This window comes from Callithrix jacchus, chromosome 3, assembly GCF_049354715.1.
Source record: "Callithrix jacchus isolate 240 chromosome 3, calJac240_pri, whole genome shotgun sequence".
Classification (NCBI taxonomy): domain Eukaryota; kingdom Metazoa; phylum Chordata; class Mammalia; order Primates; family Cebidae; genus Callithrix; species Callithrix jacchus.
In genome coordinates this window covers 64,358,560-64,376,471 of record NC_133504.1, presented here as the reverse complement: position 1 = coordinate 64,376,471, position 17,912 = coordinate 64,358,560, and positions in this window count along the sequence as shown.

Below are 17,912 nucleotides of genomic sequence, written 5' to 3'. Positions count from 1 at the left end.
TCAAATTAGGTCTTTGAGTAGATGTCCAACTTGTTGTTTCCCAGCACCAGAATCTGAGCAACACACTGGGCTGGCTAAAACAGCGGTGTAAGAGTCACAGTGCTTTTCTGCCTGGGAATCTTCAGTCTGGCTTCCTTCTTGCATCCCTTTTTCAATCAGCTGAATGGAGCTCCAAACGTCGACCAAAAGGGGACCCAGGCCTGTTTACTCTGCACCAAGAACTGCCATGCCCATCACAAGAGTCATGCTGGTGACCTGTGGGGGTCCTCCACTAGGAATCTCCTGGTTGGTGAGCAACAAAAATTTGTCTGAAAGTGTGGCATCCTCTCGTTCTCTGCGCTTTCACTGGGAGCTACAATCCTGAGCTGCTAGTAATCAGCCATCTTGGATCTCCCTCCGCTAACAAAATGAATTCATCAAAATTATTCTGCCAAATATTATATTAATAAAAAACTTGCAGTTGGCTTTTTATCTGTTAACATAATAAATCAGTTTTTGAGTTATCACTTTACAAAGAGTAATAAAAGGTTATATCTTCCAATTCATGTAAACTCTAGTGTTTTAATAGAATAATCGTGTTTAATTCAAGTTGACCAGTGTGATGATTCATTTTATGCATCAACTTGACTGGGCCACAGATACCCAAACATTTGGCCAAAGCTTACTCTGAATGTGTCTGTGAGGATGTTTGTTTCTGGATTAGATTAATATTTGACTTGATAGACTAAGCACATTGCTCCTAAGGGGTAGGCCTTATCCAATCTATTGAAAACCTGAATAGGACTAAAAGATTAAGAGGGAACTCTTCCTTGATGACTAAATGAGCTGGGACACAATTTATTTTTGTGCACGTTGCACTGAAATACAAGCTCCTCTCAAGTCTTGAGCCTGCCTACTTTTTAACATTCAGACTGGAATTTATAGCATCAGCTCTCCTGGTTTTCAGGCTTAGGACTCAAACTGGAACTATATAGCATTGACTTTCCTGGGTCTCAAGCATGTACATCTTGGGACTTTTCAGTTTCCATACTGCATGAACCAATTCCTTATAATAAATCTCTTTCTGTAAGTCCTATTTGTTCTGTTTCTCTGGAGAATCATGACTAATACAACCTCATTATGTGTTGACTATAGAAAACCAAAGTATGCCAGGCGCAGTGGCTCATGCCTATTATCCCAGCACTTTGGGAGCCCAAGGTGGGTGGATCATGAGGTCAGTAGTTCGACACCAGCCTGATCAATATGGTAATAAAAATATAAAAATTAGCTTGGCATGGTGGTGCATGCCTGTAATCCTAGCTACTCAGGAGGCTGGGCAGGAGAATTGCTTGAACCCGAGAGGTGGAGGTTGCAGTGAGCTGAGATCATGCCACTGCATTCCAACCTGGAGTACAGAGCCAGACTCTGTCTCAAAAAATAAAAGGTAAAAACAAAGTAATTTTCTAATTACTTTCTATAATATAATGTTCCTTACTATAGTAAGAATAGTTTTTTTGGCATTTATTTTAAATAATGTTCTTGTTACTTGGAGTAAATGTACAAGTGTCAAATCTACTTACTGTTCTATTTTAATCAAGCAACTCATTCTCTGTTAATGTTTGATATTGTTTTCTCAATATTGGATTCTAAAATCAGAAGAACCAAAACAAACAAAAAAATCAGAATTTTTCTTAAGTTTAAAACAATCTTTAAGGTTATCCAAAATCCTTGGAAAATCACAAAGATGAGCTTTTGTCTTGTAAAACAGATGGTAGAAAAAAGTGAATTGTGACACATTCAGGTGAATTGTGACACACTCTGGCATTTTCTAGTTATGTCAAAACTATTGCAAAAGCTTAATGGAAAGAGTCATTAGACAATAATAGATGATAGGCCTTCCCTAGATTAACTTTTAGTAACTAAAATATTAATAATGTAAATATTTCAGAAACTTAATTTTGTGTTTTGAATATGGTAATTTGTTCATGACTTCACCATCCATGATACATTTTTTATTTTCAGGAGAAACACTGATTGAACCCTTATGAAGGCCTGGCATGGTGGTTCATACCTATAATCTCAGCACTTTGGGAGGCTGAGGTGGGCGGATCCCTTGAGCCTAAAAGTTTGAGACAGAGCCTGTGTAACACGGCAAAACCCTGTCTCCACAAAAAAAATTACCAAAAATTAGCCAGGCATGGTATCCAACCTCCTTGTAGTCCCAATTACTTGGGAGGCTGAGGTGAGAGACGTCATCTGAGCCCAGGAAGTTTAAGCTGCAGCGAGCCATGATTGCACCACTGTTCTCCAGTGGCTGCAGTGGGACATAACTGTGCTTCTGTACTCCAGCCTGGGTGACTGAGTGAAACCCTGTCTCAAAAAAAAAAAAAAATTAAAAAATTCTTATGAAATGGTCATGTACTGTACATGTACCAATAAAGAAATAGAGAACTTTACTCTCCTGCCTTCTGATATTATTAGATACTGTAATACAGTAAGCACAGAATTTAGTCTTTATTATCTACAGATAATTTTTATTTTATTTTGATGTTTGCCTAAGGACTTTACAATAAGCAACAGGCCAGCATGTGTATCTTCAAAAAACACAATCTCAGAGCTTCATGGAAATTATTATATAAGGTACTTACATCTATTATCTCAAAGCTGACATTGCTTAAAGAAGTTTCATATTTACCAATAAACTGAGTCATGTTTCCCAGAATTAACTCACATTCTGAAGCAGATATCCTGTGATAAAGCAGGATGTTGAACTATTTCATGTTCTGTTGAACAAAAATTCAACAGAATAAGTATTAATTACACATAAAAAATATAGGAGATACAACTTTTGTCATTGATATCATTTAAAGTATCATACTTGTTATTAACATTCAATCTTTATGGATACATGAGAAAGCCCTTTTATTTTCCGCTTAAGCAATCTCTAAGCCTCAATTTGGTAATCTTTAGTTCAGTAAACTAAATAAAAGTATTTTAAGTGATTTCTGATTCTCACTTACCAATCTGATTTTAGAAACAAATACTATCATTGAGTATCCTTACATTTGAGGTTCAGTAAGAAAATGCTTTTCTTTTTCATCAGGATTATAGTATAAATATAAGATTTCTTCTTTATTCACATCCTTTGAGAATGGAGAAAATCCATTCTCAAAACATTTTTGAGAATGATTGACATTTGCTCACTTGCGATGACCCACTGTTAAGAAGAAAAGTTTATTTCATATGAGGAGCCAATGCCCACATCTTCCCAGAGAGACTGCCCTGGCATCTAACTTACAGAATCCCAGCTTCACGAATCTTAAGGAAAGTTATATTTTGACAGGCTATAGATCCTTAAAAATTTGGGAGACCTCTAGTTGGGGGGAATAGGGGAGGGACAGCGGGGGGTGGGGAATTGGGGAGAGATAGCATGGGGAGAAATGCCAGATATAGGTGAAGGGGAGGAAGGCAGCAAATCACACTGACACGTGTGTACCTATTCAACTATCTTGCATGTTCTTCACATGTACCCCAAAACCTAAAATGCAATAAAAAAAATTGGGGAGACCTCAAGAATAAACTCACTGAAATGTTTTAGGCCCTTCAGGTAAAATACGGAGAAGAAAACTTCTTGGACTTGTTTTACTAGCCAAGGGATAGAGGAGCAGAGTAGAGACAATCAAAAGTACATTCTCATTTTTCTTTTATTTTAATGTCTTTATTAACATAATTCCTATAGCACAAATTTATTTTTTAAAGTGCATAATTTCATGCTTTTAGAATACTCACATAATTTTGCAGTCATCAACCCAGTCTAAGTTTACAGAATTTCATCACCTAAAAAGAAGGCCCCAATCCAATAGAAGTCACTTTCTACCTCTTCTTTAATCCCAGCTCTAGGCAACTATTAATCTGCTTTCTGTCTTTATAAACTCATCAATCCTGGAAATTTCACATAAATTACATCATAAAGAGTGCATGCTTTTCTGACCGAATTCTTTCCCTTGGCAAAATGTTTTTAAGATTCAGCTATGAAGTAATATGTATCAATATTTCAACCTTTTTCACTGTGGAATAATATTCCACTGAGTGTGTATAATATATTGTGTTAATACATTAATCAGTTTAAGGACAGTTGGGATGTCTGTGTTTCCGGCTGTTGTGAATAATGCTACTATAAACATTAAAATATATGTCCAATATTAGGTAGACATATATTTTCATTAGCTGGATATATACAAATGCATCAAATTGCTTGGTCATGTCATACCTCTAGGCTTAACGTTTAGAGGAACTCCCAGATTGTTTTGAAAAGTGGCTTTGCATTATACACTCAAGGTCACAAAGGTTTATTCCTGTGTTTTCTTGTGGTAGTTTTATAGTTTCTGAGATCTTACATCTAGGTTTATGATAGATTTTTAATTAAATTATGTTTTTTATTAAATTTCATTACTTCTGTGAGATAGTTTGAACTTTAACATTATGTTACCATCATTTGTTGAAAATTCAATTCTTCCCCATTGAGTTTTATTGGCATATTTTCAAAAATCAATCGACTCTAAATGTAAGAGTTTATTTCTGGCCTCTAGATTCTGTTCCATTGGTCTATATGCCTCTACTTATACCGGTACCACACTGATGTGAATAAAGTAGCTCTGTATTAAGGTATGGAATTGAAAATATGGTGTTGACTATTCTCAACAATTGTATTTCTGTGAGAGTTTTAGAATCAACTTGTCCATTTCTGCAAAAAACTAAAACAAAATAAGATAAAAGTCATCCAGGACTTTGATAGTGTTTTCATTAAATGCACAGATTAATTTGGGGATTATTGCTATCTTAAAATATTAAATATTCTGGTCCCTGAACATGGGGCAACTTTCTATTGATTTAAGCCTTTGGAGTTTTTAGCTGCTAAATCAATATCTGCCCCACTTAATAAGCACTGTCTATGGCCTTCATCTTTCTTGTGAGTAGGTCCTACTTTCTTCTTTCTTAAATATGTCTGATATTTTTTCTTGAAAACAATATTTTACATATTTCACAACTCTGAATAACAATTTCCTTTATCCCCCTTTCCCCAGGGTTGTATGTTTCTGTTCTTTACTACCTGATCGTTTTATTAGTTTGGTGACTTGGCTGAAATAACCCTCTAAAATCTAGTTCTTCCACAGTATAAAGCCTCCGTTGTTCTTTCTTAGATTTCTAATTTATATTTTTGTTTTTTAGCCCTGGAACAGCATAAACCACTTACTACTCAAAGATTGTCATGTTTTAGCTCCCTTAAAAGTTAGATTTTGACCCTTTACCATTGCATGTGTGATAGTTTGGAAGCTGCCAATGCAGTTCAGGAAGCTTTTTTTTTCCTCTCTGCTTTTAGCAAGGGAATTTTATTTTTCTAGGCTCTTCAGAGACACAAAACCAGCAGGACATATATATGTATGGATTGATAGATACATAGATAAGATAAGAGGGGATTTATTAGGAGAATTGACTCATATAATTATGTAGGTTGTGAAATTCCAAGATCTGTCAACAAGATGGAAGTCGTGGGAAGCCTGTAGCAAGGCTCAGTACAAGCCTGAAAGCCTCAGAATCAGGAAAGCAGATGCTAAAACTATCAGTATGAGACCATAGACATAAGAACCATGGAAATCTGTTGGTATAACTTTCAGAATCCAAGGCCAGAGAGCTGGAATTCTAATAGCCAAAGATAGAAGAAGGGTGAAGCTGTTCCAAGAGAGTGCAAATTAACCTTTTCTTTGCCTCTTTATTTCCGCCAATTAAATGGTTCTCGCCTAGCCCAAGTGATGGTGGATCTTCCTCACTCAGTCCATTGACTGAGACTCTCCTACACCAGTGTCCTCTGAAAACACCCTCATAGACACACCTAGAAATAATGTTATTTAGGTATCCCTTAATCCAGTCAAATCAACATCTAAAATTAGTAATCACAAGAACAGTAGATTGAATTTGTCCTCTCTGATATTCCCCAGGAGAGGATTCAAACGTGGTCATTTACACAGATTTCCAGGCTTCAGGGATGTGTGTGTTTTCTAAGTCAAGCTTCCTGCGAGTTGCTCCTGGGTAAGAGTATCCTGTTTTTCATCATTTGGTCACATTGTGCTTGAATCCATAGTCCCAGTAGATCTCCTACCCTTTGTGGATGGATCGGTGTGCAGCTAAGGGACAGTTTTAAAGTATGTCCATATCCTGCTTGGATTGTTCTTGAGTAAGTACACAGGTAGATAGTATTTCCAGACCCCAGTGTTAGTTCTGATTATAGAAGGGCTCTTCTTGGCTATCTCCTTGATAATCTCAACGTAAACCTAGATGTCTTTTTATTTCTGCTTCTTCTGCTGCCCAATCTTGCTCACTTCCCTCTTTTCAACAGGCTGATAAAAAATCCAATATCATATCTGTTTCTGAGAATTTCACCAGCAACACATTTATTGTTGATCTGTATTTATGTTCATTTCCTTTTTTTGCTGCAAGTCCATTAGCTCAACGAAATAGACCATGAGCCAGATTAATAAAAAAGAAAAGAGAGAATAACCAACTAGATGCAATAAAAAATGATAAAGGGGAAATCACCACAGAACACACAGAAATTCAAACCATCATCAAAGAATATTACAAACAACTCAATGCACATAAACTAGTAAATCTGGAAGAAATGGATAAATTCCTGGACACCTGCGTCCTCCCAAGCCTAAATCAGGAAGAATTCAAAACCATGAATAGACCAATAACAAGATCTGAATTTGAGGCAGCAGTTAAGACTCTACCACACACAAAAAAGCCCAGGTCCAGATGGGTTCACAGCCGAATTCTACCAGACACACAAAGAGGAATTAACTATTCCAAATAATTCAAAAAGAGGGAATCCTTCCCAAATCATTTTATGAGACCAACATCATTCTTATACCAAAACCCAGCAGAGACTCAACAAGAAAAGAAAACTTTAGGCAAATATCCAGGATGAACATAGACGCAAAAATCTTCAATTGCAAGCCAATTGCAACAGCACATCAAAAAGCTTATCCATCATGATCAAGTAGTATTCATCCCAGGGATGGAAGGCTGGTTCAACATACGCAAGTCTATAAACGTAATTCACCACATAAACAGAACCAAAAACAAAAACCACATGATTATCTCAACTGATGCAGAGAAGGCCTTTGACAAAATTCAACAGCCTGTTATGCTAAAAACCCTCAATAAACTCGGTATTGACAGGATATATCTCAAAATAATAAAAGCTATTTATGACAAACCAACAGCCAATATCATACTGGGCACAAGCTGGAAGCATTCCCTTTGAAATCTGGCACTAGACAAGGATGCCCTCTCTCACCCCTGGTATTCAATATAGTATTGAAAGTTCTAGTCAGAGCAATCAGGCAAGAAAAAGAAATAAAGGGTATACAAATAGGAAAGGAGGAAGCTGAATTGTTTCTATTTGCAGAAGACATGATAATATATCTAGAAGACCCCATTGTCTTAGCCCAAAATCTCCTGAAACTAATAAGTAACTTCAGCAAAGTCTCAGGATACAAAATCAATGTGCAGAAATCACAAGCATTCCTATACACCAATAACAGACTTAAAGAGAGTGAAATCAAGAATGAACTGCCATTCGCAATTGCTATAAGAAGAATAAAATAACTAGGAATACAACTAACAAGGAACATAAAGAACCTCTTCAAGGAGAACTACAAACCACTGCTCAACGAAATAAGAGAGGACACAAACAGATGGAGAAACATCCATGTTCATGGTTAGGAAGAATCAATATCATGAAAATGGCCATACTGCCCAAAGTAATTTACAGATTCAATGCTATCCCCATCAAGCTACCAATGACCTTCTTCACAGAACTGGAAAAAAACACCTTAAACTTCATATGAAACCAAAAGAGAGCATGCATAGCCAAGTCAATTCTAAGTAAAAAGAACACAGCGGGAGGCATCACACTACTGGACTTCAAACTATACTACAAGGCTACAGTAATCAAAACATCATGGTACTGGTACCAAAACAGAGATTTAGACCAATGGAACAGAACAGAGGCATTGGAGGCAACACAACATATCTACAACCATACAACATTTGATAAACCTGACAAAAACAAGCAATGGGGAGAGGATTCCCTGTTTAATAAATGATGTTGGGAAAACTGGCTAGCCATGCGAAGAAAGAAAAAACTGGACCCCTTCCTGACACCTTACACTAAAATTAACTCCAGATGGATTAAAGACAAACATAAAATGTGGCACCATAAAAACCCTCGAAGAAAATCTAGGCAAAACCAATCAGAACATAGGAGTAGGCAAGGACTTCATGACCAAAACACCAAAAGCATTGGCAACAAAAGCCAAAATAGACAAATGGGACCTAATGAAACTCCGCAGCTTCTGCACGGGAAAAGAAACAGTCATTAGAGTGAATTGGCAACCAACAGAATGGGAAAATTTTTTGCAGTTTACCCATCTGACAAAGGGCTGATATCCAGAATCTACAAAGAACTAAAACAGATTTACAAGAAAAAAACAAACAAGCCCATTCAAAAGTGGATGAAGGATATGAACAGACACTTTACAAAAGATGACATACATGAGGCCAACAAACATATGAAAAAATGCTTATCATCACTGGTTATTAGAGAAATGCAAATCAAAACTACATTTAGATACCATCTCATGCCAGTTAGAATGGCGATCATTAAAAAATCTGGAGACAACAGATGCTGGAGAGGATGTGGAGAAATACAAACACTTTTACACTGTTGGTGGGAGTATAAATTAGTTCAACCATTGTGGAAGACATTGTGGCAATTCCTCAAGGACCTAGACATAGAAATTCCATTTGACCCAGCAATCCCATTACTGTGTATATTTCCAAAGGAATATAAATTGTTCTGCTATAAGGACACATGCACATGAATGTTCATTGCAGCACTGTTTATAATAGCAAAGACCTGGAATCAACCCAAATGCCCATTGATGATAGACTGGATAGGGAAAATGTGGCACATATACACCATGGAATATTATGCAGCAATCAAAAACAGTGAGTTTGTGTCCTTTGTAGGAACATGGATGAACCTGGAGAACATCATTCTAAGCAAACTGACACAAGAACAGAAAATGAAATACCATATGTTCTCACTCATAGGCAGGTGTTGAACAATGAGAACACATGGACACAGGGAGGGAGCACTACACATTGGGGTCTGTTTGGGGGAATAGGGGAGGGACAGCAGGGGTGGGGAGCTGGGGAGAGATAGCATGGAGAGAAATGCCAGATATAGGTGAAGGGGAGGAAGGCAGCAAATCACACTGCGACATGTGTACGTACGCAACTATCTTGCATATTTTTCACATGTACCCCAAAACCTAAAATGCAATAAAAAAAAGAAGAAAATAAGTCTATATCAATTTACATAAATCAGAGCTAACTAGATGAAGAATGTGGACATCATCAAATTAGAAAAACATGTAAAGATGTCAAATAACATAATATTTTTAAAACTGCCATATTTTTTGTGACTTATCACTCAATACCTATGTATATATCTAGTGCTACAGAAGGAGACAGGGAGATATTTAATGAATTAATAAACATCCATTTATATATCATGGCATTCAGTTGGTGCTCATAGTTTTTTAAACAGAGCTTCCAGAACACTTACAATATACAAGTTCTAGCTTTTACCATTTTGTTGTAATTATTTGTAGAACTCTGACTTATTTAATCAAAATATATATATATATATGTATATGATATGTTTGGTATTTATTTTGGGATATTTATTTTGGTATTTCAGGCACTGACTAAATTACTAAAGTTCATGGTGACAGCATGATGCATTTTGCTAAATAAATGATACATGAATGATGAATGTATGATTACTAGTCATTCAAAGTTTTTATTTTCCATAACATATTTGGTATTTCCATTAAAAATACTTCAGCTATGAGGAAATTACAGAAACTATCAATATTTTTTTGAGACAAACATATTATTAGCTAGGTTATAGAATATGTAAGGTTTTCTTTGTTTTTTAAATGGTGAAATACTAGTAAATCACATCCCTACTGGCAGGTTAAAAATCCCAGAGTATTTCTGTCAATGACAGTCAATATATTTAACTAGATAGCTAATGAACTACCTTGAGTATATTTATTTTTAAAGAATTATTTACACCACACAATAAAAGTAAAATGCTAAGAAATTAATTATAAAATAGTATCATGTATTTCAGAAAAATCATATTTTCTAACTCATCCAACCTGATTTATTCTTAATCCTTTTATCCAGATTCTGATATTTGCTTTATTCAAACGTTATTTTTTCTAATTATTCTCTATGGAGAATAGTAACTGTTTAATACAATTCCATATTTTCAAGTGTGTAAAATATTAAAAGCATTTTACAAAAGATGTATTTGCCTATCACTGACTTGTTCACATTTCTTGAAAAAAAGTTTTATTCATAAGTGTATATAATAAATTAACCTAAATAATGAATAATGAGTTTTGCTTAGTTTTTAAAAAATTCCAGAATATAAAAATTTTAAAAATTAAAACGGAAAGTTTTACTAAAAGAACAATTATGACTACATGAACTAAAATAATGTCAATTATTTTAAATAGGATGTAATTACTGTACATTCTTGCTTTGAATTCAATATCGATAAATATTAACTTGATATGTCAAAATTTTACAAAACCTGACTGTTTTATTTGAAGCCTAAAAAACTAATTTTCAGAATTTGTATCATTTTTTTCTATCACTGATGCATTACACTAAGGGTGCATATGAGTCCCCTAAGTTGAACAAATGTGAGGATCACCATAGCCGAAAAAGTGACAGAGTCAATGTACTTGGTGAAATGTGGTAAGAGAATTCCAGAGTTCCTGTCTACAAAAGTAATGAAGGGAAATCATAGGTTCTGGAAATATAGGTAATTGATTCTGCAATTTCTAGAAATATCCATGTAATATTGTTCAGTAATTAGAATATACAAATATCACAAAAAGAAATAAAAATGTGACATCCACAATACTTTTATGTAATAAAATAAGATATATATATTTAATTTTAATAAATTTCTGTTTTTTTCCTCATAAAATGAAGATTTAGCCTTCAAAATTATTGCCCTCTGTATTATTTTAATTTCACTCCCTCCAGGGCTAGAGATGACAAATTGTAGATAATATGCACAAATTTGCATGGGTCAACTCATTTGGTGAAAGTATAATACTAATGAGGCTACAAGAGTACAGGGAATCCAAAACCTCAGGCAGAATCTTAATCGCTAAAGTTTTGTATGCTACATTCTGCCTTAAGTGCTTTGCATAAATAATTTATGTATAGTCACAACAAACATACTAGATAGGTATTATTAACATTTTGGAAGTGAAGAAACTGAGGAATAACTTTATATAAATTACCATTATTGCCATTCACATAGTTTGTAGTAATAGCTTGTGCTCTTAATCACAACATTACAATCATGCTTAATTTATTTGAAGCTCTGCTGCCATTAGACAATGAAACAAGTGACATCCCTTTAAATGTTTAAAAGAAAGTCTAAGCTGCTTAGTGTTATATCTTTCCTTTCCATTTAGATGCAAAAATAGTTTAAAGGAGATGTATTTATACCTTAATCAAAGTTACATTTAAATATAGCTTCCAACTTTAATCATATAAAATCCAAACCTATAACCTTAGACTCTGGTAGGCAACATCTGTGTATATATATTACATAAAATGTATGTAGATCTAAAAATATTTATTAAATGATATTATTAAATAAATTGCATATAAATATTTATACAGACATCTAGTTGGAAAGACAATGCAGCTCAGAAATTTGTAAAAATTATATGGAAACAATCTATTTTTATTAAAACAATGATGTGATCTGTGTGGTTAGAGAATACTTTCAGCATTGTATGCCAAAAAATCTCAAAATGACTTATTACATTGCTTTTAAAATAAACTTTTATAACTAACTTTTTAATTTTTGTTTCCAACTACACACCTTGCTCAAGTATTAGCAGTGACAACTGCTATGAGTCATTATATAAAGAATAAACTCATGCTGGTGGAATAAAGAAATTATTAGCAATAAAATATGTTACAGAATAATGGCTTAGAATTGTCAATTAGGCTTGAAAGATAGAGAAATATTAATTAATTCTTATGCGCATTTCTAAGGCAAATGGAAGGAATTAGAGGAAAATCTAGACATTTGTGACTTCCTTTCTTTTATGAAAGGTAGTAACAAATATTTCACACTATGGTCATTATAGCTTACGTTAAACTATAAATAAAATATAAATAGATAATTTAGAAACCTGCCAGTGTGGTCATTATACAGCTTAACAAATGATAAAGTGTATGCTAAAATACCTTGAATATGAGAACATGTTGCACAGCAGTATAAGAGACTGAGTACTCCAATGGGCTCTGAGACTATAAATTCTAGTTATGAATCCTGGCTCTGTCACATGATAGCTGTGGGGACTGGTTCACTACCTCTTTGTAACTAAGTAAAGAAAAACAACTCATCACATAAACTGGCTTTCAGAATTAAATGAGCATTTAGAACAATGTTTAGTGCCTTAAAATTGTTATCTATTAATGTTCTTAGTTATTTGCATATATATTTTAATATAGTTTGGGTTTTATGCAAATAGAAATGTCTAAAAATATCTCTCCTCATTGAAATAAACATTTTGATGTATATAAACATTTTTTGAGTTCAAATATACTCAACAGCCAATATTAAAGTAAAATTTATATCTAGGACATTATTCATACATAAACATCTCATTGCATTGCACAGTGTCTTAATTCTGTAGAAAAAAGTAAGAATTGTGCCTGAAATATGCTACACTGGAAACACAAATTCTTTATCTCATCTAAGTTCTCTGTTGTTGAAATATATTACAATAAAAAATACTGTTAAAATATCTTATTTTATAAAATCACCAATTATAGAAACTGCACAACCTACACAATCACAAAGTTAGAAATGTTAATTGCATGCTCTCATCTAACCTTATTTTTATATTTGTCTTCAGAATAAATTAATTTTGTGCATTGTTTCTTCTCACTATAATGCTCCTCATAGGAGAGAACGATCAGAATCACAATAAGGAACAATGGAGTTGAGCATTACGGTACTGTAATCAGTAACTTTGATATATTTCTTGTTTGTACTTGATTTTCTTGCAATGTTATTATGCCTATCAAATTAACAAAGCTGTGACTATGAACTCAAACATGATACCATGGTGAAGAAATATCTTTCTATTCTCTTGCTTTTTCTTTAGCTTACATTAAAGTTTAAAGAATCATGAATGATAAGCTTCCACAAGGATCATTTAAGAAAGATGGTAGAATAGAAGGTCTCTGGCATTAGTATCCCTCACAGAAAAACCAAAACCAATTAGCAACTTTCCACAGAGAAGAATGCCTTCATGAAAATCCCAGAATTCAGGGATGAGGCTTATTCATACCCTTGGACCACAAAACCCATGATAACTCCATTAGAAGGGTAGCATGAATCGTTTTGAAGGGTAGCATGAATCGTTTTACAGAAGTATAACAATTAAAATACTATGGCACTAGCAAAAATTTATACACATAGACCAATGGAGCCGAATCAGGAGACCATAAATAAACACAAATATGTGATCAAATAATATGTGACAAAAGTAATACAAATACATAATCAATAGTGCTGAGAAAAATTGCATGTTCACATGCAAAAGATAAAATTTAAACCCCGTCTTAAACCACTCAAAAAATTAACTTGAAATGAATTAAAAACGTAAAGGTTAGTCCTGAAACTTTAAAACAAAGAGAAGAAAATATAGGGAAAAGGCTCCTGAACACTGTTCTTAACAATATATTTTTTTTTAATTCAGACCAAAAGCATAGACAACAGAGGCAAAAATAAACAAGAGAGACTACATTGAATTAAGAAGTGAAACATTACATTTTATCTAATAAATATGTACAATTACTGTGTGTCAATTCAAGAAAGAGAGAGGGAAAGAAAAGCTGTGTAGCAAAAGAAACAACCAAATGAAAAGACAATTTATGGGCTGGGAGACAATATTTGCAAACCATATATCTTATAAGTGATAAATATCCAAAATACATTAGGAACACATACAACTCAATAGCAATAATAATGATAATAATAAGATTTTTTTTAAGGCAAAGAATCTGAATGGACTTTTTTTTCTTTTTTTTTTTTTGGTAAAGAAAGCGTTAAATTGGCCAACAGGTACACGGAAAGGTGCTGACCATCACTAATCATCAGGGAAGAGCAAATCAAAAGCATAATGAGATATAATCTCTTACCTATTAGATTGGGTATTATCAAAAAAGACAAGAGATAACAATTTTTGGCAAGAATGTGCAATAAAGGGAACATTTATGCACTTGTAGCCAGGGGAGGGAGCACGGGTATCCCAAAGACATTCCCAATTCCCCAGTCGAGATCCTTGGCCTCTCACCCAGAAGAATGGGGAAAGGGGCCCCGGAGGTGCAGTGAGCTTACTGTTCAAATAAATATTGTGGACGCGAAGACTTTGCAGAGAGTGATTTATTAGGCAGAGAGATAAAAAGAGAGAGAAACATAGAGAGCTCCCACACTGTTGTGGGAGGGGAATCTGGAGGGGATATACTCACAGGTAAGGAGCAGAGGAGTTTTAACCCTGAAGTTATTCCCTCCTCATCCATTTTCTCATCCAATGAGAGGAGTTCTTTCAGACTTTCTCTGGAGTGATTGATCTTTGACTTGAATCTGATACGGGATTGGCTGCTTCGTCCACAACAGCGCCCCCTCCTCCCAGAGCTTTCTGCCGGGTTTTTTGGACAAAGCAGCCCACCTGGATTCCTCTACCTAGTCCTCCGTGGGAAACCTAGACACAGTTCCCAGTTGGCAGCGTGGATGGAGGCATGTCTCTCGGAAACTCTTGCCTTTGAAACCACGCCCCTTGTGGACCCAGGAAGAGAAGTTTTTTTTCTTAACACTGTCCCTCACACTGTTGGTGGGAAGGTAACCTGGTACAGCCATTATGGAAAACAGCATGAAACTTCCTCAAAAAAATCAAAAATGGAACTACCACATGATCCAGCAATCCTACTTCTAGGTATATATGCAAAGAAAATGATATGAGTATGTCAAGAGATAGCTGCATTCCCACTGCAGCACTATTCAAAACAGCCAAGACATGAAAACAACGTAGGTACCTGCTGAGGGATGGATGGATAAAAAAAATGTGGCATATACCTTCAATAAAATATTATTCAGACTTAAGGAAGAAAGAGATCCTACCATTTTAAACGACACAAATGGGTTTTGAGGGCATTATGATAAGTGAAGTGGGACAGAATGACAAATACCACACCATCATACTTACGTGTGGAATCTAAAAAATTCAAACTCATAAATACAGAGTAGAACACTGTTTACCAGAAGTCAGAAGGTGTAAGAAATGGAGACAAGTTGGTCAAAGGGTACAAACTTTTAGTGATACTATGATTAAGTTCTGAGGATCTAATGTACAGCATGGGGACTAAAGTTAAAAGTCTATTGTACATTTGAAATTTGCTAATAAAGTAGATCTTAAATGATCTTGCCACACAAAATAAAAAATATGGCAACTATGTGAGGTGACGGACGTGCTAAATTGGTTGGTTGTGGTATTAATTTCACAATATGTATATCAAAGTATCACATATGCATACTTTTTATTGACAACAAAAGCATAGAAAACAGAAGCAAAAATAAACAAGAGAGACTGTATCAAACTAAGAAGTCAATTTATCTGTCAATTATACCTTAAGAAAGCTTGAAGAAATAAAACATACACAAATTTTTTTTAAATATAGTTGAATATTCTTAAAATTTCTGTGAAATGCTAAAATTAAAAACCCATATTTTTGTTTTAACTACTATAAAGAACATTTTGATATGGGAGTGGGGTAGGAAAGTGCTGTGTAGAGAAGGGAGGGTTCTCTGGGGAGGACTCCACCCTCTGGCCTGTGTCCACAGACTTAAGTGAGGACAAGCATTTGTGTTTTCACACCCAAAAAGTTGCCATCTAGCTGGACACATCCCGCATCCTGTGCCCATCTAAACAGAAGACCTTAAGCAGATACACACACAAGTGGCTTGACGTCTAGAGGAACTGAGCAGCAGAAGAGCACACCGACAGAAGGCAGGCCATCAACAGCGGAACAGCACAGATGCCAAGGGGGATTCAGCTGGAGGAGAGTCCTGATGCTGGGCGGCCTGACTCCAGGGAAAGACCACCTTCCCGCTCCATCTCCATTCTGGCCTTCCCAACCACCTCACTGAGAGCTACCGCCATTCCATAAAACCTTCTACCGGTCCTCCAAGCCCAAATGTCATCTGTTTTTACCGGTACACCATGCCAAGAACCCGGGATACAGAAAGCCCCCTGTCCTTCGGATAAGGCAGAAGGTCTGAATGAGCTGATTAATGCCAGCCGTCTGCAGACAGCAAAACTGAAAAAGCCCACTGTAACACGTGCCCACTGGGGCTTCTGAAGCTGTAAATACTCAACCCTAAAGGCTGCTGTGGGGTGGGAGCCCCGAAACCTGCCCTTCGGCATGCTCCCCCTAGGGGTTGGAGTAGCAGAGTACAGAAGAAACGAGGCACATCCCTTTCACAAGCCCTGCGAGGGAACTTTTCCCATTTCAATTTGGCTTAAAATATATTGTAGAAAGATAAGGATTGACTCCCGTATTTGGAAACGCATCCTACCTAATATCAGTTTCCAAAGCAAAGCAATAATACCCCACCATTATTTTATGTTTCTTAATAATAATATAAGAAAAAAGATAATTGAGTTATACTATCCAAATTGTGGTGTAAGGGCACATACCATACTGAAATGTAACCACTTCACCATGTTTACTTTACTTTTTCTTAATTTCTTATCCTTGTACCCCTCAATATATCTTAGGTAAAACGACATAAAAATCTGAACAATGGAATGATCAAAGAATAATACATGTCACAATTCCAGTTAAAAATGTTATAGAGAAAAATGCTAATTGTACATATGACAGAAGCAAAATGCAGCAGCAGTCCTCTGATTTTTTTTTAACATTAGTTATGGTTTTCAACTAAAACCTAGTCAATCTTTAATTATCAGTTAGGTCAGTGCAGTGCCCCAGGGATCTGAACAAGTGGATTTCAATCCCTTATATGACTTAATACTTTATAGAGAAAGATACTTGTCATATCCTGAATCGGAGTCAATATGTGTGAAATTGCTTTCAGTCTATCACAAAAAAGACTTTATTACCACAATTTTTAAACCATTAAGTACATTTAACATCTTCTTTTTCACTCTTCAATTCACTTTAGGTAAAGTTTATTTCTAAAACATATGAGAATGATCCAAGAACAAAAAATGTAAGATTATTTCTATTTTGTAATAATCAATTAACATTTTGAAACAGACATGTTGTAAGTAGATATTGTTAAATTAATTACAAAAGTAATAAATTAGAAAAATATAACATTTACTGACTTTTCCCAGATCTTGTTTTCTAGATCTAAATTCTACCCCAGGTTATTTATGTAGAAACTTCCATTGAAATTAGTGATAGTTACAGATGGGTGTCTAATGAGAGAATTTAGCCTCCGGTCTCTTCAAACATTGTACTTATAAAGAGAGCTTCTAACAATTCAAATGAAGCTCATTAACTAATTAGTGTATAGAAATTGAACAGAGACCCTGACCTTCTTTGGTTGAATTGAGTTATAACCTCAAACAGAACATCAATAAACCCTTCGCGGTAGACAAAAACAAAGAAGTAGAAAAAAGTTCCACTAAAAGATGTCATTAAAAAGCTGTGGTTTTATT